This window comes from Camellia sinensis, chromosome 2 (genome assembly GCF_055761805.1).
Source record: "Camellia sinensis isolate YWXY chromosome 2, ASM5576180v1, whole genome shotgun sequence".
Classification (NCBI taxonomy): Eukaryota; Viridiplantae; Streptophyta; class Magnoliopsida; order Ericales; family Theaceae; genus Camellia; species Camellia sinensis.
In genome coordinates this window covers 180,728,965-180,753,658 of record NC_138962.1, presented here as the reverse complement: position 1 = coordinate 180,753,658, position 24,694 = coordinate 180,728,965, and the positions used below count along the sequence as shown (strand labels likewise).

Genomic DNA, 24,694 nt, shown 5'->3' with positions numbered 1-24,694 from the left:
TTACACTAAGATTTTTTTAGAGTATTATATTAGAGTGTTACATTTGGAAAAAGTACATCAAGAAATTTTTTTGTATGTTGCATTAGAGTGTTATACTAAAGAGTTTTCGTGTGTTACATTAAAGTGTTACATTAATGAATTTTCTTTTTTTTTGTTATATTAGAGTGTTACGTTTGAAAAAAAATACACTAAAGAATTTTTTTGTATGTTACATTAGAGTGTAGCAATAAGAAATTTTTTTGTGCGTTACTTTAGAGTGTTACATTAAGAAATTTTTTTAGAGTGCTATATTGGTGTAATTTATTTATTTAAAATTCTAAAATTTTTTACTTCAATTTTTATTTACTTATTAATATTGTTAAGGAAAAATTACTCATAAATTTCATTTGGAGAAAAATTACTTCTAGGATTAAATGGAATAACTTTTCTCCAAATGGAATTTATGAGTAATTTTTCCTTAACAATATTAATAAGTAAATAAAAATTGAAGTAAAAAATTTTAGATAAAAAGATTTTATGTATAAGTTTATAAATTATTTTTGTATTAAAAAATTATACATTATAAATAGAATATCTACTAGATTTTATAAATAAAAATAATTGTCATATCTACTAGAAATTTATAAATATCTAAGAACATCTAGAATTGTTTTTATTATTATTATTTATAATTAAAATATAATTTGGTAAAAAAAAATAAAAAAAAACACTTATTGATTTATAAGATTATGACTTTTTGAGAGTGAAAAAATAAATAAATAAATAAATAAATAATTTTTCTAGTAAGAATTTTTACTACATACTAATGCATGCCATGCAAAATTATGATATATTATAACGTAAAATGCATGTCATCTTAAGTATAAATATTTCACAGTATATTTTTGCAAGTTATGAAAGTATATAAATTATTTTTGTATTTAAAAAAAACTAGATTGTAACTAGAATATCTAGTTTATTGGGGAAAAAAATAAAAAATTTCTCATATCTACTAGAAATTTATAAATATTAAAGAACATCTAGAATTTTTTTATTATTATTTATAATTAAAATATAATTTCTCTAGAGAATGAGAGAGCTTGGGACAAAAAACAGGTATGGATGTAGAACGAGAGGGAGTGTGGCGTAAGTTTTTAATTCTTTTTTTTTTTTTACTTTATAAATTCAAATAATTTACATATACTTAGAAGGAAAATATTTTTTAATTTTCTAAAAAAATCACTAAACTCAAAAAAATATAAAATTTAATATTTTATGACATAAAATGTATATTGTCTTAAGTGCAAATATTTATAACATATTTTTGTATGCCGTGAAAATATACATTTTTTACGGCATACTTTTACATGTCATAAAAAAATCCGATTGATTTTTTTTTTTTTTTTTTGTAGAAGTTTTCACGACATTCATTAGCATGTCGTGTAAAGTTATAATATTTTACAACATGAAATGTATGTCGTCTTAAGTGCAAATATTTCGCAACATATTTTTGTAAGTCGTAAAAACATACATTTTTTATGGCATACTTTTATATGCCATAAATATATGAATTAACGACTTACATGGTATGTATATTGTTATTGACAAAGCATTAACGACTTGCAAAAAAAAATGACATAAAATGTACTAACTACAACATGCATTTAATGCATGCCGTAAATATGATGTCGTAAATAGTTAATTTTTTTGTAGTGTGTTAATGTATTGCCCAGTTGCTTAAGGAGTTTAGTCAGAGTGAGTTTTTTTTTTTTTTTTTTCCCGAAGGTTTTGGTCAGAGATGTTAAAGTGGTGGGATGTGCAAGGTGCATTATAGCGATCATAGGTTTTCCCCTTTATGTATAGTATTCCGGACTTAGGTTCCGTGGTATTGATTGTGATATATATCTTGTTGTCATCCTTTAATTTCATATGTTTGAGTTTTAGGATGTGTTAGGCAGGTTCGTTATAGGTTGGTTATGAGTTTAAACCAATAGTTGCTGTCCAGAATTTTGTTCCTTCGCTCGAGCGAGACTTTTGTCGCTCGAGCGAGCTCTGTGTTTTAGATCCTTCGCTCGAGCCAGGGTTCCTTCGCTCGAACGAGAGTTGGGAGATGTGTCTGGTGGTTCGAACGAGAATTCTGGCACTCGAGCCTGCGTCTGCGTCTGGTTCTGGACCTAAGAGTTGCATTTCTTGGCTCGAGCGAGCGAGCTGTATGTTTTGGGTTTCTTCGCTCGAGCGAGCATTCTGTCGCTCGAGCATGCTTCTGGTTGTAGACCTGAAGCTTTGAATTGTTGGCTCGAGCGAGGCTTTCTATGCTCGAGCGAGGTTTCTTTGTGTCTAGACGCTCGAGCGACCACTCCTTCGCTAGAGCGAGCCTCGAATATATTAGTTGGCAGCTACGAGTTACACTTCACTTTTTCACCATCTTCTTTCATTCAAACCCTAGGTCAACTGCTCCTTCTCTCTCTATACACCTTCTCTCTAGGGTTTCATCTACTTCTAGTGTGCTTCTACCCTAGTCCATTTGGAAGAAAGGTAGAGCTTCGCGAGGGCTTTCTTTTAATCTGAAAATTTGTGGATTTGGAGCACTTTGGGTTTTCTTCATCTTCTCTATTTGGTCTCTCCATTTCGAGGTAGGGATACCCTACTCCATCTTATGAATTTTGACATAAATGTTGGTCATTTTGATTAGTTGGTGTTGTTGGGTTACTTTGGAAAAAGCTAGGGTTTGGTTTGTAATTTATAAAAGAGGGGTTTTGTGTTTTAAAGCTCCATGTGTATTTAAAGCCTTGGGAATGTGGGCTTGAGAGCTAAATTGGTGGAAATTGGTCTTAGGATCAATATTTGAGAAAAAAGGGAAATGCCCTAATTATTTTAATAAATTAGTTTGTATAATTAAATTGGGGAAACGTGAAATTGAGTTGAGGATAATGAAATTGGGAAATTATGGGATTGAATGGTATAGCTGGATTAATAAATCGCTCACCTATGTAAATGTTGATATTATATCTATTTAATGCATTTATTTTCTGTTTAGAAATAACTACTTTGGGCTATCGGTGGAGGATAGTCTTGATTGTTGTAGACACTGCATGATGATTAGGTGAATTAAAACTAATCGGTTGAATATGTCATTGAATATGACGGTTGGAATAATACATCGAATATGTGTATTGATTGATCATGCATATGATAAATGTTTATATACATTGTGTTGTGTGGGAGGAGATAGGGGATGTACTCCACAGTTTGAGAGGAGATAGGGGATGGACTCTCAAACCTGTTTGGGAGGAGATAGGGGATGGACTTCATTAGTATAGCAAATATGTGTACTTATTGAAGTATGGAAGTGTTTTAATATGAGTTGTCATCTTATGTGAATTGTGAAGTATGGAAATGCTTTAAAATGAGTTATAGTCTCATCGAATTGTTTGGCCACGTTCTGAGCCATGTTTATGAAACGAAATTGCATAAGTAAAGGAAAGTGGAATGAAACATGGACTAATTGTCATGGAACTGGATTGTGTTATAAGTTGGTTCATAAGTGTTAACCATCTATCAAATGCTATTGTTTTAGTCATTTCTCATACTTGGTTTAGTATATCTCTACTGGGCATTGGCTCACCCTGTATAGGACATCATTTTCAGGTTTAGGTGATATGCCACCTCCAAGGACGTAGCTTGGGAGGCTTGGGACTGATAGTTCTTTTTGTTGTTCTCTTTTGGTATTACATGTAAATTCAAGCCACGGGCTTGATGTGTATTTGAGTTAGTACTCTCTTCTTTTGTAACCAAGTGTTGGCTTGGAAAGTTGTAAGCCCGTAGGGCATTTACTTTTGTTGTCAACATGTAATACTTTTGTAATGAACACTCTGATAAATGGAAATATGCTTTATTCTATTATGTCTATGCATGTCAATGAATGTTGGGTTTTATGTATTATTTTTTAGGGCGTTACAACTTGGTATCAGAGCGTACCGGGTTCGAATACTTTGGGTACGCGGGAAGTGGTTAGTACCACAATGGGTTTGTCTCGCTTGTTAGAGACTTAGATGTAATGCTATGTGCTTATGTGATAACATGTTTATGTGACTATATGGGTATGGGATGTAGTTTCTAGGAATCTTGTTAGAAAAGCACTTGATCAATGCTGTTTCTAACCGGAACTCTAGCAACGCCTCAGGACTGTCATTATCCGGAAATGAAATTCGTAGGTGCTTATGTGATTATGTGCTTACGTGGAATGAATTACTGTTGTCCATTGCATTAGGACGCGAGTGTTATAGCTTCGGCACATTTGTGAATGTGCTAATGTTCTTTGTTACCTTTATTAGGATGTCAGGGCAAGGACATGGAGGTAGGCGAGGTAGGCCTAGGAGGCAGGAGATGCCTATACCGGATGAGACTCTGGCGCAGCAGGAGGGTGTTGGTCAGGCCAATGTGGTCGAGCCAGTAGGTCAGCCAGCCATAGGTGCCTTAGCCCGCAAGATAGCAGGAGCATTGAAGGAATCCATAGACATTCTCAGAGCTGAGAATCAAGTCCAGGCCCATGTGACTAAGGCAGGGCCTTCTTTTTTGAAGAGAGAGTTTTTTCGATCTAACCCGGACAAGTTTCTGGGGGATCCTAAGAAGCCACTTAAGGCTGATGAGTGGTTGGAACAGATGACGAAGACGTTTGAGATGCTTGGCATCGAAGATGGGGCATTGAAGGTGACCTTGGCGTCTTTCCAGCTGAAGGGAGATGCGGGTCAGTAGTGGAAGTTCATGAGGGGTCGTATTGGAAGGACTTGGGAGGTTTTCATTAATGCCTTCCAGGAGAATTTTTGTCTCCCGCTGTTAGGGAGAAGTTGAGGGATCAGTTTTGTCAGCTCAAGCAGTTGAGTTCATCCGTGGCCGAGTTTGAGGCTGCATTTACGAGCTTATCGAGGTTTGCTCCTGAGTTAGTGGCGTCTGAGGAACGCCGTTGTCTTGAATTTGAGAAGAAGTTAAGGACTGGGCTCAAGATGAGAGTTGCGGGGTCCATGACTCGGGAGTATGAGCGCCTTATGGATACTGTAACCCATATGGAGATTATCATGCGTGAGGAGGAGGAGAGGTTGAGGGGCTCCAAGAGGAGTCAGGATAGCCAGGGGGACGGTAGGAGGCAGAGGGGTTCTAACCCTCAGCAGTCCCAGAGTGGTTTTGCGAGATCTACCTTTCCAGTGCCGAGTTCAGGTTCTGGGAGAGGCAATCAGGGAGACGTTACTTGTTACAAGTGTGGTCAGCTGGGCCACAAGTCTCCAGCTTGCCCACAGAGGGGAGGAGGTCAGAGAGCAGCTTCATCTTCGGCTCGACCTCAGAGCCAGAGTCAAGGCAGAGGCCAGCCGCTCTCTTGTTAGCAGTGTGGTCAAGCGAGGCACCTGAAGAGGTTCTGCCCGCAGTTGAGTGGCACATCGGGTGCGTCTGGTTCGAGGCAGACGCAGAGTTTTCAGCCAGCACAGTCTGTTCAGGCCTCGAGGGCCAATCAGGAGGCGTCATCGTCTCAGTCTGTGCAGCAGTCTTTTGCTCCTAGGGGTGAGCAGGTAGATCAGAGACCTTCTGGGCGTGTGTATGCTGTTACCGCACAAGATCTTGTACTGGCTCCATCTGTTGTGAGAGGTACCTTTTTGTTTTGCAACTCGATTGCCAATGTGTTGATTGATACGAGTGCATCTCATTCCTTTATATCTGCTGCATTTGCATCTGTTTTGGGGTTGGAGTTGGCGCAGTTAGCATCTCTTATGTATTGTATCGCCTGTTGGGAGTGAATTGATTTTGAAACAAGGGTGTTGGGGCTGTGATATAGAGGTCGCCGACCGCCGGCTTCCATTTTCTTTTGTAGTTATGGCTATGTCGGGTTTTGATGTGATTTTGGGTATGGACTGATTATCGTCATACTGGGCTGTTATTGATTGCTACCACCAGAGGGTGATTGTATGTACCTTGAGCGGGGATTGTTTCCATTTATTGGGGGATCGGTTTGGTAGTGTGTTGCCACCAACGTATGATCCACGAGGGCAAAGTGAGCTTGGTGGTCTTCTCGCTAGCTTTATGAGTAGTGAGTGTGATGAGACCCAGACTGTATTGCCTAGAGTGGTTTGTGAGTATTCGGATGTTTTTCCCGAGGACCTTGTTAGCTTACCACCTCATCGAGAGATTGAGTTCTCTATTGATCTAGTGCCCGGCACGACGCCGATTTCTATGGCACCATATCATTTTGCCCCGGTCGAGTTGATTGAGTTGAAGATTCAGCTCCAGGAATTGCTAGATAAGGGCTTTATCTGCCCTAGTACTTCGCCGTAGGGAGCACCGGCCCTCTTTGCCAAGAAGAAAGATGGGGCTTTGAGACTTTGCATTGACTACCAGAAATTGAATCGGGCTACGGTTAAGAACAAGTACCCTATGCCCCGTATAGATGATTTGTTTGACCAGTTGAAAAGGTCCCGTTGTTTCTCTAAGATAGACTTGAGATCGGGTTACCATCAGTTGAAGGTCAAGGAGGAGGATATTACGAAGGCGACATTCCGTACGCGGTATGGCCATTATGAGTTTCTGGTGATGCCTTTTGGGCTCACCAATGCACCGGCAGTGTTTATGGATTTGATGAACTGGATATTCCGAGAATTCTTAGATCGCTTTGTGGTCGTTTTCGTGAACGACATTCTGATTTATTCACTTATTGAGGACGAGCACGAAGAACACTTAAGAGTGATGCTTGAGTTGCTTAGAGCCCATAGGTTGTATACCAAGTTTAGGAAGTGTGAGTTCTGGCTAAGAGAGATCAAATTCTTAGGACATGTAGTCTCTGGGGAAGGGGTGTCTGTTGATATATCCAAGATTGAAGCAGTGCAAGATTGGGCACAGCCTAAGAGCGTTTTTGAGATCCGCAGTTTTCTGGGATTAGTTGGGTATTACCGCCGGTTTGTGAGAGATTTCTCCAGGCTAGATTCGCCGTTGACTAGATTGACACGGAAAGGGGTCAAATTTGTATAGAGTGAGTCTTGTGAAAAGTCGTTCCAAGAGTTGAAGGTTAGACTTACTACCGCTCCGGTTTTGATTATTCCGGAGAGAGGTTCGGGTTATGCGGTTTGTTGTGATGTCTCACGAGAGGGTTTGGGTTGCGTGTTGATGCAAGAGGGGAAAGTGGTAGCCTATGGCTCGCAACAGTTGAAAATACACGAGAGAAATTACCCTACGCATGACCTAGAGTTAGCAACTGTGATTTTTGCCTTGAAGATTTAGAGGCACTACTTGTATGGTGAGAGATTCGAGGTGTTCTCAGATCATAAGAGTCTGAAATATCTGTTTACACAAAAAGACTTGAACTTGAGGCAGAGGAGGTGGATAGAGTTTATTGAGGATTACGACTTCGAGTTACATTACCATCCAAGGAAGGCCAATGTTGTGGCCGATGCCCTTAGCAGAAAATCCATTAGTGATGTAGCTTGTGTAGCCATTCGGGAGTGGGAGATGTTGGGTGCACTTGGCGAGTTTGATTTGCTTCTGGGCGAATCTGTTGAGGCTGCAGCTTTGTTTTCTGTAGTTGCACAGCCTACACTTATGACTCGAGTGTTAGAGGCACAAAAAGGTGACCTAGAGGTAGAATCCCTCAGGGAAAAGATCTCCAGTGGGAAGGTTGAGAAGGGTTTGACTGTGTATCCCGACTTGAGTGTGAGATACCGAGACCGTTTGTTTGTGCCGGAGTCTTGCCGAGAGGAGGTACTCCAAGAGTTTCACCATTCACGCCTTGCGGTGCATCCGGGAGGCACCAAGATGTATCGTGATTTGGGTCGCTAGTTTTGGTGGCAGGGCATGAAGAGGGATGTGGCAGTTTTTGTATCCAAGTGCCTTACTTGTCAGTAAGTGACGGCCGAGCATTAGAGGCCAACGGGTTTGTTACAACCCTTGCCTATAGCCGAGTGGAAGTGGGAGCATGTCACTATGGACTTCGTTGTAGGTCTTCCAAGGACTCGGCGAGGTAGTGATGTTATTTGGGTGGTTGTAGACCGGTTGACTAAGTCGGCGCACTTTATCCCTATGCGCGTGATAGATTCGGTGGATCATCTTGCCGACTTGCATATTCGGGACATATTGAGATTGCACAGGGTCCTAGTGTCAATCGTCTCAGATAGGGATCCCCGTTTTACTGCTAGGTTATGGCAGAGTTTGCAGAGTGCCTTGGGCACTAGATTGACCTTTAGCACGACTTATCATCCTTAAACTGACAGGCAGTCCGAGCGTACTATTCAGATCCTTGAGGATATGCTTCGAGGTTGTATTCTTGACTTTAGTGGGTCGTGGGAGAGGCACTTGCCCTTGGTAGAGTTTGCCTACAACAACAGTTTTCAATCGAGTATCGGTATGGCACCGTTTGAGGCCTTGTATGGCCGGCTGTGTAGGTCTCCAGTTTGTTGGGCCGAGATGGGTAATGCACCTTTGTTGGGCCCGGAGTTGGTTCAGAAAACGATGGAGAAAGTTGAACTTATCCGTAGGAGGCTTGTTACAGCCCAGAGTCGCCCAAAAGTGTTATGCCGATCGTAGGAGAAGGCCATTGGTATTTGGGGTGGGTGATCATGTTTTCTTGAAAATATCACCTAGGCGGGGATTGATGAGGTTTGGTAAGAGTGGGAAGTTGTCCCCTCGATTTATTGGCCCTTTCGAGATCCTTGAGAGGATTGGCGAGGTTGCCTACCGTTTGGCTTTGCCGCCGCAGTTGTCTAGAGTGCATGACGTGTTTCATGTTAGTATGCTTCGGAAGTACGAGCCGGATCCGTCGCATGTGTTGGATTGGACCGACCTAGAGGTAGATGAGGATGCCTCGTATGAGGAGAGACCAGTACGGGTCTTAGATAGGCGGGATCAAGTCTTGCGAGGCAAGACCATCTCCTTGGTAAAAGTTTTGTGGAAACATCACGGGGCTGAGGAAGCCACTTGGGAACATGAATTGGAGGTCCGAAAGAAATATCCGGACCTATTTGTGGATGTTTGAGCATATGTTATATATTTTGCTGTATTGATAAACTTTAAGAGCATTGAATATGTCTTAAGTTGTAAAACATTGTATATGTTTCGGTTTATGGAGGTATTGTGAATTATGCCTTGAGAATGGAAGTTTATTTTAACATTGTGTATTTTAAGTGTGTTATAGAAATGCAATTATATCATTAACATTGATTATGTTATGGAATGGTAGATTATGATATTGAAACTTGTTGAAATTCAAAAGAATACATGTTGAAAATTATATTGTGAAATGCCTCTTGAATAGAGATGAGATGACTGGTAACAGGTCAAAATGTTGAATATTGAACTATATTGTTGTTGAGAGTTGGAAAATCATGTTTTTGAAAACTCATATCTAATTTCGGGAACGAAATTCTTTAAGAGGGGGAGGTTATAACGATCCCGGTTTTTCCCCTTTATGTACAGTATTCCGGACTTAGGTTCCGTGGTGTTGATTGTGGTATATATCTTGTTGTCATCCTTTAATTCCATATGTTTGAGTTTTAGGATGTGTTGGGCAGGTTCATTACAGGTTGGTTATGAGTTTAAACCAATAGTTGCTGTCTAGAATTTTGTTCCTTCGCTCGAGCGAGACTTTTGTTGCTCGAGCGAGCTCTGTGTTTTAGATCCTTCACTCGAGCCAGGGTTCCTTCGCTCGAGCGAGAGTTGGGTGATGTGTCTGGTGGTTCGAGCGAGAAGTCTTGCACTCAAGCCTGCGTCTGCGTCTGGTTCTAGACCTGAGAGTTGCATTTCTTAGCTCGAGCGAGCTGTATGTTTTGGGTTTCTTCGCTCGAGCAAGCATTCTGTCGCTCGAGCGTGCTTCTGGTTGCAGACTTGAAGCTTCGAATTGTTGGCTCGAGCGAGGCTTTTTACGCTCGAGTGAGGTTTCTTTGTGTCTAGTCGCTTAAGCGACCACTCCTTCGCTTAAGCGAGCCTCGAATATATCAGTTGGCAGCTACGGGTTACACTTCACTTTTTCACCATCTTCTTTCATTCAAACCCTAGGCCAGCTGCTCCTCTCTCTATACACCTTCTCTCTAGGGTTTCATCTACTTCTAGTGTGTTTCTACCCTAGTCCCTTTGGAAGAAAGGTAGAGCTTCACGAGGGCTTTCTTTTAATCTGAAAGTTTGTGGATTTGGAGCACTTTGGGTTTTCTTCATCTTCTTCATTTGGTCTCTCCGTTTCGAGGTAGGGATACCCTACTCCATCTTATGAATTTTGACATAAATTTTGGTCATTTTGATTAGTTGGTGTTGTTGGGTTACTTTAGGAAAAGCTAGGGTTTGGTTTGTAATTTATAAAAGAGGGGTTTTGTGTTTTAAAGCTCCATGTGTATTTAAAGCCTTGGGAATGTGGGCTTGAGAGCTAAATTGGTGGAAATTGGTCTTAGGATCAATATTTGAGAAAAAGGGGAAATGCCCTAATTATTTTAATAAATTAGTTTGTATAATTAATTTGGAGAAACATGAAATTGAGTTGAGGATAATGAAATTGGGAAATTATGGGATTGAATGGTGTAGCTGGATTAATAAATCGCTCACCTATGTAAATGTTGATATTATATCTATTTAATGCATTTATTTTCTGTTTAGAAATAACTACTTTGGGCTATCGGTGGAGGATAGTCTTGATTATTGTAGACACTGCATGATGATTAGGTGAATTAAAACTAATCGGTTGAATATGTCATTGAATATGACGGTTGGAATAATACATCGAATATGTGTATTGATTGATCATGCATATGATAAATGTTTATATACATTGTGTTGTGTGGGAGGAGATAGGGGATGTACTCCATAGTTTGAGAGGAGATAGGGGATGGACTCTCAAACCTGTTTGGGAGGAGATAGGGGATGGACTCCATTAGTACAGCAAATATGTGTACTTATTGAAGTATGGAAGTGTTTTAATATGAGTTGTCATCTCATGTGAATTGTGAAGTATGGAAATGCTTTAAAATGAGTTATAGTCTCATCGAATTGTTTGGCCAGGTTCTGAGCCATGTTTATGAAACGAAATTACATAAGTAAAGGAAAGTGGAATGAAACATGGACTAATTGTCATGGAACTGGATTGTGTTATAAGTTGGTTCATAAGTGTTAACCATCTATCAAATGCTATTGTTTTAGTCATTTCTCATACTTGGTTTAGTATATCTCTACTGGGCATTGGCTCACCCTATATAGGACATCATTTTCAGGTTTAGGTGATATGCCACCTCCAAGGACGTAGCTTGGGAGGCTTGGGACTGATAGTTCTTTTTGTTGTTCTCTTTTGGTATTACATGTAAATTCAAGCCACGGGCTTGATGTGTATTTGAGTTAGTACTCTCTTCTTTTGTAACCAAGTGTTGACTTGGAAAGTTGTAAGCCCGTAGGGCATTTACTTTTGTTGTCAACATGTAATACTTTTGTAATGAACACTCTGATAAATGGAAATATGCTTTATTCTATTATGTTTATGCATGTCAATGAATGTTGGGTTTTATGTATTATTTTTTAGGGCGTTACATGCATTACCAAACTCAGTGGAGGAACTCCTTAACCACTGGGCAAGGGAAAGTCTCATCAATAATGAGAGAATGAAGTGAAATGCATTACCTATTACTATGTTGTGGTCTCTATGAGAACATCGAAATGAGTGCATTTTCAAGGCTATTAACCCAAATGTGGTAGGTTTATTTGATCTAATAAAAGTTAAGATTGCACTTTGGTTCTAAGTAGTATTTAAGGAACTTACTTCACAATTCATGATTTTCTTTTCCACATGAGGCAAATCAAAAATTGTCTGAGTAAAGATAGGAGGCCTATGGTTTGAGGTAACAAGTCTTTGCTAGTGTTGTTATTTGGTAGCCCACTATTGGGTGTTGTCTGCTATCCTATATGATTCCTAGGCATATAACCCATCTCGTTTTGCTTTAATTGTGATTATCTTTCTCGTGTTAGGAGTGTCAAGATTTAGTCTGAGGTCTTGCCGAACGTTTGAGTTCACCGTTCTTGAAACTTCCCTCAGATCCTCATCTTTATTTCATTCCGGAGTTGAGTTATGCTTGCTTCGGAAAGTATGAAATTGGATCAGGGGTGTCTCGGGTTCAGCTAGTGCAATTTTTGGGTGGAGGCAGGACCACACGTGTGAAAATGAGGCCGCATGTGCGAGAGGCGACGTCGCATGTGCGGTGAGGTGAGGTCATTGATGGTTCAACACTCCTTTAAATGCATGAGTGAATGGCAAGTGCGGAAAGTGAGCCACACGTACGAGGGAGAGTGACACACGTGTGGAAGGTACGTGCCGCACGTACGGAAATGGTGCCGCATGTGCAGGAATGCGTTGTGTCCTAAAATTTTCTCTTTTTCTTTTCTTGGGCTGAGCACCCACCTCACTTTTCTCGCGTCTCTATCTCTCTCTAAAACACATTTCTCCTCATTTTCTCTACATTACTCTCACCAAATCAAATTAATGCTTTGATTTCTCCAAATCCATTAGAGTTTTGACCCTAGTTCCTTCATTAAAGTTGGAGAACTCCTCGAGGGCTACGTTTTGTGCGGTGGAGATCGGATTTCAACACCGTCAAATTTGGGGTTTTCTTCTCTCTTTTTCTCCAAAGCTTGAGGTAGGGATTCCCTTAAAGTTATATATATTTTTTTGCAAATTTATGTTGATTTTGGAACTTCTTCTTGTAGTAATGAAACTTGATTTTTGGCTCATGAGTTCTTGATGATTTTAAAAATGGATTTTCTCAATGTTTTTAAAAAAAACTCTTGAGGGTATGAACTATATTGTTAAGAATGAATGTTGTCTTGGAAAAGTCCTTTCAAAAATGAGGAAAAAAAACCTAGTTTTGTGAAAACCCTAGAGATTGGGAATTTTTTTGGGAAAATGGTAAGTGAAATCTATGCTTGTCAAGTATTATAATGAATTAAGATTGAGAAGTTTCTATAATTGTGTATGAAGAGGAAATTCCATGGAAGAATGAGAAATGGTTAATATTGAAGCTAGTTGTATAGCTTATTTTTTGTTGGTCTTGAAATGACCAAGTGGAAAAATAGAGATTAACATGTGGAGAAAACATGTAATGTGGTATTATTATTTATCTCTCGGTAGATTTATTTGTGAAATTATCTTGAGAAGAAGTATGGAGATTTTTATCACAATGGTAGATTGTGTGGTGAAAATTGAAAATGGAAACATATTATAATGCATTGATACATGTTGTATTGACATTCGATTTCATTTGGTTGTTATGAATCGAATTGAAATTTGAAAACTATTGCACTGAGAAATAAATTGTTTTGTGAAACAATAACATATTGAATTGTTTTGGGATAAATACATTGATAAGTCTGGATAGAGGGTGTAGTTTGGTATTGGTTAATACATTGATAAGTCTAATGATGTGTCAAACAATTTTGAAATGAGAGATAAGAGTTTAAACAAAGTTGATTAGTTAGTATTATTCGTGTGATAACCCTCACCACTGATTAGCGTTAATTTGTGATTAAGCATGATAAGTAATTGATTAAGATGAAATCCTAAATTGACTACATGAGTGTGTTGTTTTAATTGTATTTCTAGTTGTTTGTTACAGAATGATTTGTTCATGTTTTGATTTCAAATTGCGAAATGAAAGCCTTATCGGCGACCGATTCAAAAATTGTTTTGTGTTATATGCTAATTAGAATTTATATGATTTTATGGTAGGTTTAATTAAAATTCAATTTGGAATGATTAAATTAGAATAAATAATGTTAAATTACATTAGCTTGAGTTTATTACACAATTGCCACTAGTGGGCCTTTGCAAGGCCATTTGTTTGATTTCTTTGTTTTTGTTAACACCATTTTCCATCCTCAAGACCCAAACTGTGAGAGAGAGGGAGAATAGGGGAAAATTGAATTCAACAAGAGTTTTTGCTTGAATTTAGAAGAATTGAAGGAAATTTTGAAGACTTGTCTACATTGTTCAAGGATTTGGCTTAGGTGAAGTTTGATTGAGAAGCCTAGGTAAGAGCTCAACCTATTAATCTTGTTATTGAGCCATCTAGAACTTGTATATATATGAAATAGGTGAATTCATGGGTTAATTGAGCTAGAATTTAAGGAAGACAAGTGAATTTATGCATGCATGTCCATATCATTGAATTTTGAGATCATTTTCATGAGAATTTCCACATGCATGTCCATATTATTGTTGCACTTTAGAAATTCATCATGTTTTTTAGTCCAACCTTCATTTGATTAAGCTTTGGAAGTTTAGAGTTCATGAGGACTCATACATGTCATGTTCTTGTATGTTCATAAAGTTTTAATTGAAATTTGGTTCAATTGGCATACTTTGGGGCCTTGATTTTATGAAATAGTCTTTAAATCATGAGGTATTATGAGTTTCTAAGTAATTTCCAGAAAATTGGCCCAAAAGGATGAGTTTTGGCATGTTGGATTCATGGTTTGAGCTTTGGAAGCAGATCTGGAAAATCCATAATTGGGCTTCATCACTCGAGCGAGAGATTCCACGCTCGAGCGACCACCTTTGTTGTCAGACTCTCGCTCGACTGACGGAATGCTGGCTCGAGCATAAATTGCAAGCTCTCAGGTTTTTGCGTGTGCAGACGCACGCTCGAGTGACGAGACCTACGCTCGAGCGAAGAGCTGTGTCTCACGCTCGAGCGAGCATCGAGCGGAGAATTTTAGTAACCAGTACTTTTCACATTTTTGCAAAACACTTGAGCGAAGGAGTCTACGTTCGAGCGACCTCTCTCATTTGGTAAGCTTGCTCGAGTGAAGGAGTCCACGCTCGAGCGAGACCCATGTTTTCAGCAAATTTTGAAAAGTGTTCTAAAGTACATTTTCGCATCCTATTCCATCCTAGGCATTCCTAGGCCATGTTTAAGGCATCTTAATTGAGGATATTGATATAGAACCACACCAAATCAAGTTAGGGGCTAAGTTATTAATCCCAAGTGTGTAACTTAGTGTGTGTGTTCATTCTGCAACTATGTAGGTTGGCACCCAGGGACGCTGTCTAGCCTGCCCATAGCCCAGTAATCTGTGAGTAACAATGTTGTAAAGATATGTTCAATCGTATTTATTTTCAGATTGATAAATCATATTGCTTTCTGAAATGATACTTTTTATTGATTGAATGATGATCCTATTTTGAATTGTATTCATGGCATCCATAGCGTATTGTGATTGTTATTGTTAATGATATCGTTATTGTTACAGAGATCTCTGTTAGTTCCAAATCTTGGAACTATTGTTATTATATGATGGCCATCAATTGATTGTTCGGTCTTTTTAGACCTAGTGTATTGTTGCTATTGGATGTACCACGTATGATTTATGAATATGATGGATCGACTTGATCGAATTGAATGATTAATTGACAAATGATATTGATTGAAAATGTTTTAGTGCTAATCTATTGTTTTAAACACTGTAAGGACATCATTCTTAACCCCTTTACACATTTGTTATTCACTGGGCTTTAGCTCACAGTTTATATATGTATATAGGTGGCTAGGCACCGGACCAAAGCTAGAAGCGTCGAGTTAAGCTCATGTTTTGTCCAGCCAACCGTTGTGCCTCACTTCGAGGTTCCGAGTCTGCTCAAGCAAAGGCTGTTTTGGGGGTGTTTTAGATTCACCATTTTGTCTTTGTTATGCATCGAATGTTTATGACTTGATTGTACAGTTATGGTAAAGGTATCAGGCCCCTAACCTGTATGCTATGTGAATATATGTATGTGTATATGCATATGGCTTGAATGTGATTATGTCCGTAAAAGTCTTTTTTTCCATTCAAATTTTCACAGCTCATTGGACATCTTTTTATTACTAATTGGCTTCCGCCAGCCCCTTACTCTGTACTATTGTCATTACTGTTAAGCAGACTTTTGGTAATCACGGATTACTGGCCGGTTACGATGCTAAACCTATAGGGGCAGGTTTGGGTCGTGACAATTCGCCATGGCATTGGGGGAGGGTGGGGGAAAATTAAGGGATAGAGCATTACAAAAAAGTAAAAAATAGTTGACTTCTTCTTTTATTTTTTCGGATTTTTTCAATTTTTAAAATTATTCTACACTAGACAATTGAAAAAGTAAAAAACTTTGACATAAATTTTTAAAAAACAAAAATTACTAAAGATAAAAATAAAAACAAAACAAAAAAAATGTGATACTAGTATTGTCTTCACAAATATTTACAAATTCATAAAAAAAATTATAACTTTAATTATTTAAAATAAATAAAATTTACCATTAATTTATTTTTTTAATAAAAAAATTACAATTTTCCCAAATTTCTTTTTCTTGATTCATACATTGATGTGTTATTTATTTATTTAAAAATAGTTACCAAAATCACTAATTTTGTATTAGACCTAGGTCAATAGATCCACAATGTCACACTCAAGTGGAACAGCGTAAGCATTTACATGGAGAATTCTGACTCCCTTTTTTTTTAAATAGTTAGCTAATTTAATTATGAGAAGATAAAATAGATTAAAAATTAATAAAATAAAATATCACATTTAAATCATAATCATAATCATTTTTTCTTTCAAGAATTTAAAAAAAAAAAACCAAAAAACCAAATCCAAATGAACTTTTAACCCCAACTAAAATAAAATCAAAAATCAAAAAAAGCCAACCCATCAAACAAAGTCTATAATCCGCACCCTCTATCGTAAGTCATCTTAATTTGGCTCTTCACCCAATTTTCCCTAGGGAAATCGCACTTTTTCATTGGTTCTTCATTGTTTGTATTTTATCTAGTTGTATTTCCTTATGTCAATTTGGAATTGCAATTCAATCCGAGAGTTCTCAACTTGAAATCTATAGAAGTAATTTTTTTCTCGGGAAAGATTTTTTTTTGTATGATTTTCCTCAGAAACAAATGGGTGTTTCGACTTTAACTGAGTTGACTCACAGAATTTATGGAACTTCATGAGATGAGAGTAATGCGTACTCTCTCACTGTCTCTATTTCTCTTAGAAGCATAATTTGCCTTAATTTTCTTTTTATTTTTTAATTGTAAATATTTGAATTGACGCTTTTCGAGCTTGTTGTTTTAATGGCAGAAAATTTTGTATACTGAAATGACAGTAAGGAATCCTGGATTAATTGCTTTGTTTGATGTTGATGGCACTCTTACCGCTCCCCGAAAGGTGCCAATTTCCTTCTCCTATTTTTCTTGTTTCATTTTAGCACATTATTAATTTTGTACCCAAAATTTTATTTTATTTTTTATTTTTGGGTTTTTTGTTATACAGTGATAGAAGTTCCTACATTCTATATTCTATCTGTCATAAGTTCTTTAGAAGTAATATTGTGGCTGACTGCTTGACTTTTTACTCCTTGTTCGCTATATGTGCAGCTATAAATGACTATGACTATGAATTTGCAGAAAATGGTCTTGTGGCCTACAAGGATGGGAAGCTCATTAGGACCTAGGTATCCAATATTGTTTAAATTAAATCTGCCAATTCATCTCCTTGAATAACTTAAAGTTTCTAAGCAATGGACTATAATTTTAATATGTTTTGCAGAAGGTTGTAGTTGCCTTCAGCCATATGTATACACTTAGGGTCCACTTTTTTATCTTTTTCATTTTTTGTTCTTTCGCTTACTTTTTTTTTTTTTTTTAAATTCTTCCTGGATTCGTAATTCTGCAAAGCTTGAGATCATATCTTGGAGAAGAAAAACTTAAGGTCAGACCTTTCTCCTGCTATTTCTTACATCCTGAGTAGGCACAGTAACTCACTAAGCAAATTGAATTGTTATTAATTAGTAAGTTGCAAAAAACACTCTAACAGCTTAGACAAGACCCAAGTTCGAATTTCTTTAACTTCCCTATCACCAAAAAAAAAAAAGAAAAAAAAAAGGTAATTTTCAAGAAGCCAAAGGGACCATAAAATTAGAAAAGTTAGGATTATATATTTATTACACTATCAAGGGTAGAAACGATTAAATATGCCCCTATCTTTATCCTTCAGTAAGATTACAGATCAACATGTTTGTCAGAAACATTATTTTTTTCCAAGTTATTAATAAATTTTTTGATTTTTTTTTGGTTGTTGTCAAAGTTAGTTTAGGTATAAAAAACTATGTTGTGGCCATTGGATGGTAGGCTTGGTCTATATAGGTATAAAACATTTATAGTACATTATTAGTTTATGGATATGACATTTTTAAATGATTTGCAGGAATTTATTAATTTTATGCTGCATTACATTGCCGACTTGGATATTCCAATAAAGAGGTTTGTGAAGTGCAAGCACAAGTTGCAATTATCCATATATGTTAAGCTTCTGAGTCCATTCTTATTCAACTTCTTCTTTAGAGGAACATTTATAGAGTTCCGAAGCAGGATGCTCCATGTATCACCAATTGGCCGAAATTGAAGCCAGGAAGAATGGGACGAGTTTGAAAAGTATGACAAGGTACAATATCTTAAATTGTGATTAAGATTAAGTTCAAAACCTGGGTCTCTATAAGAAACACAGTTGATGTTGGAGCTCTTGAAAATTACTCTACTGAAATTATATTATGGTTTTGAACATACGCCCTAAGATGGTGTTTGTGCTCTGTGAGAAATTTGCTCACCTTAACCTCACCTTTTCCATTAGGGGACAAATAAGTTTTGATGTGAGTGAATGTTATTCCTTGTTTATGCTTTGATGATTATTAAGCTGATAAAATAAATGTTAATAAGTCATTGTAGTTGAATTTATGTTTAGGCGTAATGCTTGCATGATTTAACAGGTTTTCCCTCAAGGTTGGGACAAGACTTGTTGCTTGTGATATGTGGATGATTTTCATGAAATCTACTTCTTTGGAGACAGACCTTACAAGGTAACAATTTATCTTCTCTCTTCAGTTTGGTTATTCCCTTCCTTTTTTGGTATTTTCCATGTGACACAACTTGTTATTGAAAGTTCGATTCCCTATAGTGATGTCTTGTGTTGTGTTGTATTAGTTCATTTTTTATTTTGCTGACTAGTTTTTGGTACACTGTTGGGACTAACCGAAGGGCTTGGATGCTCCTTGAATAGGGAGGAAATGACCATGAGATATATGAATCAGAGTGAACCATGGGGCACACAAGTCTGCTCTATATTTCAGCTTATTTTTGCAGTTAAATACACCATGGAGTTCTCTATTGCCATAGCATCTAGAGAACCAAATGCATTGTTAATATGGTGCCATTTGCAAAGAAATCTTAAATCTTCAATCAAGTCGATTCATTTTGTTTTCAACAACATCCACATGCATCTATTTCATTTGTTAAAGTTGGATAATTTCCAAAGAACATGGATCCATCAACAAAAGAAATAAAATTGACGATATTTTCTTATAACGTTCCGAATGATTTTGTACATAAAACAGGCTGTACTTGTTTTAAATGCTATGGAAAACAAAATGGATTAAATATTGCAAGTTGAGATGGAACAGTTTCATTTTCATTGAGTACCCAAATGCTTTTTAAATGGATATCAATGTCAATGCTTCTCTTTCGCCATTTTAATTTTATAATCATGGTAATGTGAACTTTTTTCTTGTTTTATTCCCAGTTACCAACCCTGAGGATACTGGAAAGCAGTGTACAGCTCTCTTCCTAAGCAAGCAGGTTTAATGGCCCCTGTGGTTATTTCTACTTTGTTGCCTTCAATTATTTGCCATTTGTAATTTATAGATATAAGAATGATGGGTAGCAGAAATATCTGTTTGAATCTGTAATTCCCTTCACAGGCTTCATTTCTGTATTCAAGTGACGGCTATTTTCATGTTGCCAGTGTTCATTAGAAGTTCAATCTGTTATTTGAATGAGATCACAGAGATTGATAGACATTGCCAATATTTTTGTATGAAATAAGAATCCAATTATTTGTTCAGCTTATTAAAGCCCAAATGTCATTTGAGATTTCTTTCATACGCACTACTGTCACTCTACCTTTTCTTTTCTGTTTTTCTGTGTTTGTCTTGGATATCTTAGTAAAGCAATTTATTCTGGCAGTGGAATAAAATTTTGGGAATTATGCAGGTTTTCTTCTAAGTAATGATGATCATTACTGAAATTGATGCAACACCATAAATGAATAATTCTTCTAATAAATAGATTGTTTTGCGTATCAGTGTTGTCTTCACAAATATTTACAAATTCATAAAAAAAATTATAACTTTAATTATTTAAAATAAATAAAATTTACCACTAATTTAATTTTTTTTTTTATAAAAAAAATTACAATTTCCCCAAATTTCTTATGCTTGATTGACATTGTGTTATTTATTTATTTTTCAAAAATAATTACCAAAATCACTAATTTTGTATTAGACCTAGATCAGTAGATCCAGAGTGCACACCCAAGTGGAACAACATAAGCATATACTTTACATGGAGAACTCCATAATACACACCTTTTTACTGTATACACTCTTAATTATGTCATTTTGTTTTTTAATTATAATTTTTTTTAATTATGACATTGTTTTGAAATACTTAATTATATGTCATATAATATTTAATTATGATTTTTATTGTATTTAGTTATAACTCACAACGTATAACTCTATTATGTCATTTTCTTCGCATATGTCTTTTCCTACTTTACACATCTATACCTATATACTAGCAGTAATTCGTACAATGTACAAAAAAATAGACTGTATACATTTTGTGTGATAAATAAATCATCTTAATATTGAATTATGTCTTAATAGCGGCAAGTCATGATATTAGTCCATTTGGGTAGATGTTAACAATAATTAACTCATAAAATTTCACAATAAAATTTGATATGCATAAAAAATTATTAATTATAAAGATTGTTAGAAATAATACTATCACAATTGCTTGATAACATAAGGGCGAGTTACACTAACGGTCCATTTAGTTTTGGGCTTATGTCATTTTGGTCCTGACTTTTCAATTATGATACATTTGAATTTTGAATCTCATTCCAAATAAGAATAGTTGAATACATCATTGTTCCATTTCAAGGGCAAAGTCGTCAATTTGTTAAAATATAAACTAGTTTGATAAAAATAAATGTCAAAATTTTTTTTTTGAATTTTTAAAAATTATTTCTACCCACCAAAGATAAAATTATATAAGAATGATACATTTGATCTTAAACTCATTTCAAATAAGGACAATTAAAGATATCGTTGGTCCATTTTAAGGGCAAAGTTGTCAATTGGTTAAAATATAAACTAGGTTGATAAAAATAAGAGTGCTGCTATTAGCACCCTATGAGTTATTTTGAACCCCTCAATTTTTAGTTTTTTTTTATTACAATAATAACCTCAAATAAAATTACTAAAAAGGACATCATTAATTTTGGAACACCCCATCTCATAATTAAACCCACACACCACTATATCATGAATTAGGGTTTATGAAAGCACCCACTCCATCACCACCCATCCATCTTTCCTAAATCTCACCTTGAAAACTTACCCACCTTCAAAACCTTGAAAACCCTTTGGCGACAATATTTCGACGATAACGGTAACAACCATTTGATGATTACCTACACTTCTCCGGCAATGATAATGTAACGCCCTCAAAACAAACCCATAAATCATACTTTCTTGACATGCTTAGACATAAGAGAATAAAGCATAATTACATTTCATCAGAGTATTCATTACAAAATGTATTATATGTTGACAACAAAAGTAAATGCCATGCGGGCTTACAACTTTCCAAGCCAACACTTGGTTAGAAAAAGGAGAGTACTAACTCAAAACACAAAATAAGCCCTTGGCTTGATATACATGTAATACAAGAATGTAAGCACAAAAATATGTCCCAGCCACTAAGCCTCCCAAGTCACGTCCTTGGAGGTGGCATGCTACCTGCACCTGAAAATGATGTCCCATATAGGGTGAGCCAATGCCCAGTAGAGATATGCTAAACATAATATGAGCAATAACTAAAACATTAGCATTGATAAATGTTTAACTCACATAAATCAATTCATAACCCATTTCAATTACATGACAAAAGTGTCCATATTTCATTTCATTTTCCATTTCTTATCCAATTTCTCAATTCATAATCCTGGCTCAGAACCTGGCCATGCACTTTAAATGAGATTACATCTCATATCAATAATTCATCCATTTCAACAATTCAATGAGATAACAACTCATATCAAAACACTTCCATAAGCCTCAATAGATACACATAATTGTTGTATTAATAACACATAAAAACATTTCCATACTTCACAAATGATACACAGATTTGCTGTATCAACGCTTCAATAGATACACATTTTTGCTGTATCAATAGAGTCCATCCCCTATCTCCTCCCAAATAAGATCCGGTTTAGGAGTCCATCCCCTATCTTCCCTTAAACCGTGGAGTACATCCCCTATCTCCTCCCATACAACACAATGTATACAAACACATATCATATACATAATCAATCAATACATAAACTTGATGTATTCTACCAATTGTCATATCCGATGACACATTCAATTGATTAGTTTTAGTTCACCTAATCATCATGCATTGTCTACAACAATCAAGACTATCATCCACCGATAGCCCAAAGCAATTATTTCTAAACAGACAATAATTACATCCAATAGATAAATTATCAACAATTTCCAAGGTGAGTGATTAATAAATCCAACTCCACCATTCTACCTCATAATGAGCCAATTGCATTATTTCCAACTCAATTTCATATTTCCATAATAAATGTCATTAATTACACTAATGATCCAATTATACCCAAACATGGCATTTTCTTCGTTTTCCTCAATATTGACCCAAAGGTCCAAGCATTGTCAACAACAATTAATAACCCCCTTTTTAGACCCAAAACACATATGTTTGAATCAAAAGAACAAAACCCCTCTTTCTTATACAACACATCTCAAACCCTAACCTTCCAAATTAAACCATTTATGCAAAGCTCAACATCTAGGTTAAAGCTCATAAGAATGAGTAGGAATCCCTACCTCAAGAGATGAAACCCAATGGTGAAGATGGAGAAATCTCGAAGTGCTCCAAACCAAGAAATTTTCGGATCAAAATGTAGACCACACCAAGATCAACACTTTTTACAAAGGCCCAAAGGTGGGAGATCACTAGGGCTAGATGATTTCTTAGAGAGAATGTGAGGTCTTAGAGAGAGAAGCTCTCCAATGGAGGTTTTGAAAAAGTAGGAGAGAGAAAGGAAATCAAAAAGTGATCTAAAAAGTCACTTTTCGAACTGATATAAAAGTCGCCCCGCTCGAGCGTCAGACACAGACTCACGCTCGAGCGTGAAAACCGCCGCTCGAGCGTCGATTGCACACTTGCAGAAGTTCTGCAGACCAGGGTCCCCGCTCGAGCGTCAAACTCCCCGATCGAGCGGAGGAACGAAAATAAAAGGGCACGCTTGAGCGTCAAAGCTCCCGCTCGAGCGCCCGATGACCTGTAGAGAAAAATACTAGGAGACGACAAATCACGCTCAAGCGTCAAAACGCCTGCTCGAGCGAAGAAGCAAAAACAAAGGGCCCGCTCGAGCGTCAAAAGCCCCGCTCAAGCGTGAAGGCCAAAATCTGGGCATCAACTTTTGGTTTCTAAATACAACCAACCTGCAACAAACCTGCCAACACATCCTATAACTCAAAAACAAGGAATTAAAGGATGACAACAAGATATATACAATAACAAGCTCCACAGAACCTAAGTCCGAATACAACAACCAAATGGGAAAAGACCGGGATCGCTATAGATAATGAGTGGAAGTTTTTTCGGCAACCACAACTTCATGAGACGAGAGGAGTACATCAATAAAAGTTCAGAGGAAGTTCATAGCTTTGATAGTGTTCTTAGCTCAAAGAAGATTGGCCTTGTAAGGGTAAGTTTCTTAAAAAAAATGACAAAAATAATAAAATCTGTTTGTCATTTTTTTGGGACTAAACTCTCGAACATATGACTGAAATTCGGAAACACAGGCCCGTACATTGTTTATTTGTTCGAGAATCGGTAACCGAACATTTATTATTTGTTCGAGTACCCGTAACCAAACATTAATCACCGAAGAAAATGACAAGCCGGGAGAGAGAGAGAGTAGAGACAGTAATCACACTTGGCTTTTCTTCTTCTTCTCGTGGGTTTTGTTAGGGTTTTTAGAAGAGAGGTTTTTTTGGGGTGTAGGGGGTGTGCATTCAATTGAATGGGTGAAATGTTTTCACAATAATAATTTTGGTATTATTTGGGGGAGAAAAGAAATTTTAAAGTTTCAAAATTTATAAGTGTGAGCGCAAAAAAATGGAGGATCCAAAATAATAGATGGGATGCTAATAGCACCACTTAAAAATAAATGTCAAAAAAATACTTTTGGAATTTTTAAAAATTATTTCTACCTATCAAAGATAAAATTATATAAGAATGATAAATCTTTTATATTTTTAATTTTTTTTTTTACCAATTAATGTTTAGTATATGTTTGGATGATGATCATGTAATGGATGATTATTTTTGTTGATATTTTTTTTGTGGTTATCATTTAATAGATAGTTGTATTTGTTGTTAACAAATATTTTTAGATGGTTATCATATAATCGATGGTTATTACGTTTTTAATGTGTAATCGATATATTTAATATATGAAATGTTTTTAGTTTTGGATTTTTTGATTTAATGAATCGATTTAATAATAACAATAAAGTTGTCACGTGTTT

General features: G+C 36.5%; 1 pseudogene; it reads left to right on the top strand.

Annotated features, from left to right (window-relative positions):
• The first annotated feature begins 4,075 nt into the window (after positions 1-4,075).
• Positions 4,076-19,925, top strand: LOC114272085 (phosphomannomutase-like; annotated as a pseudogene).
• The last annotated feature ends 4,769 nt before the right edge of the window (positions 19,926-24,694 follow it).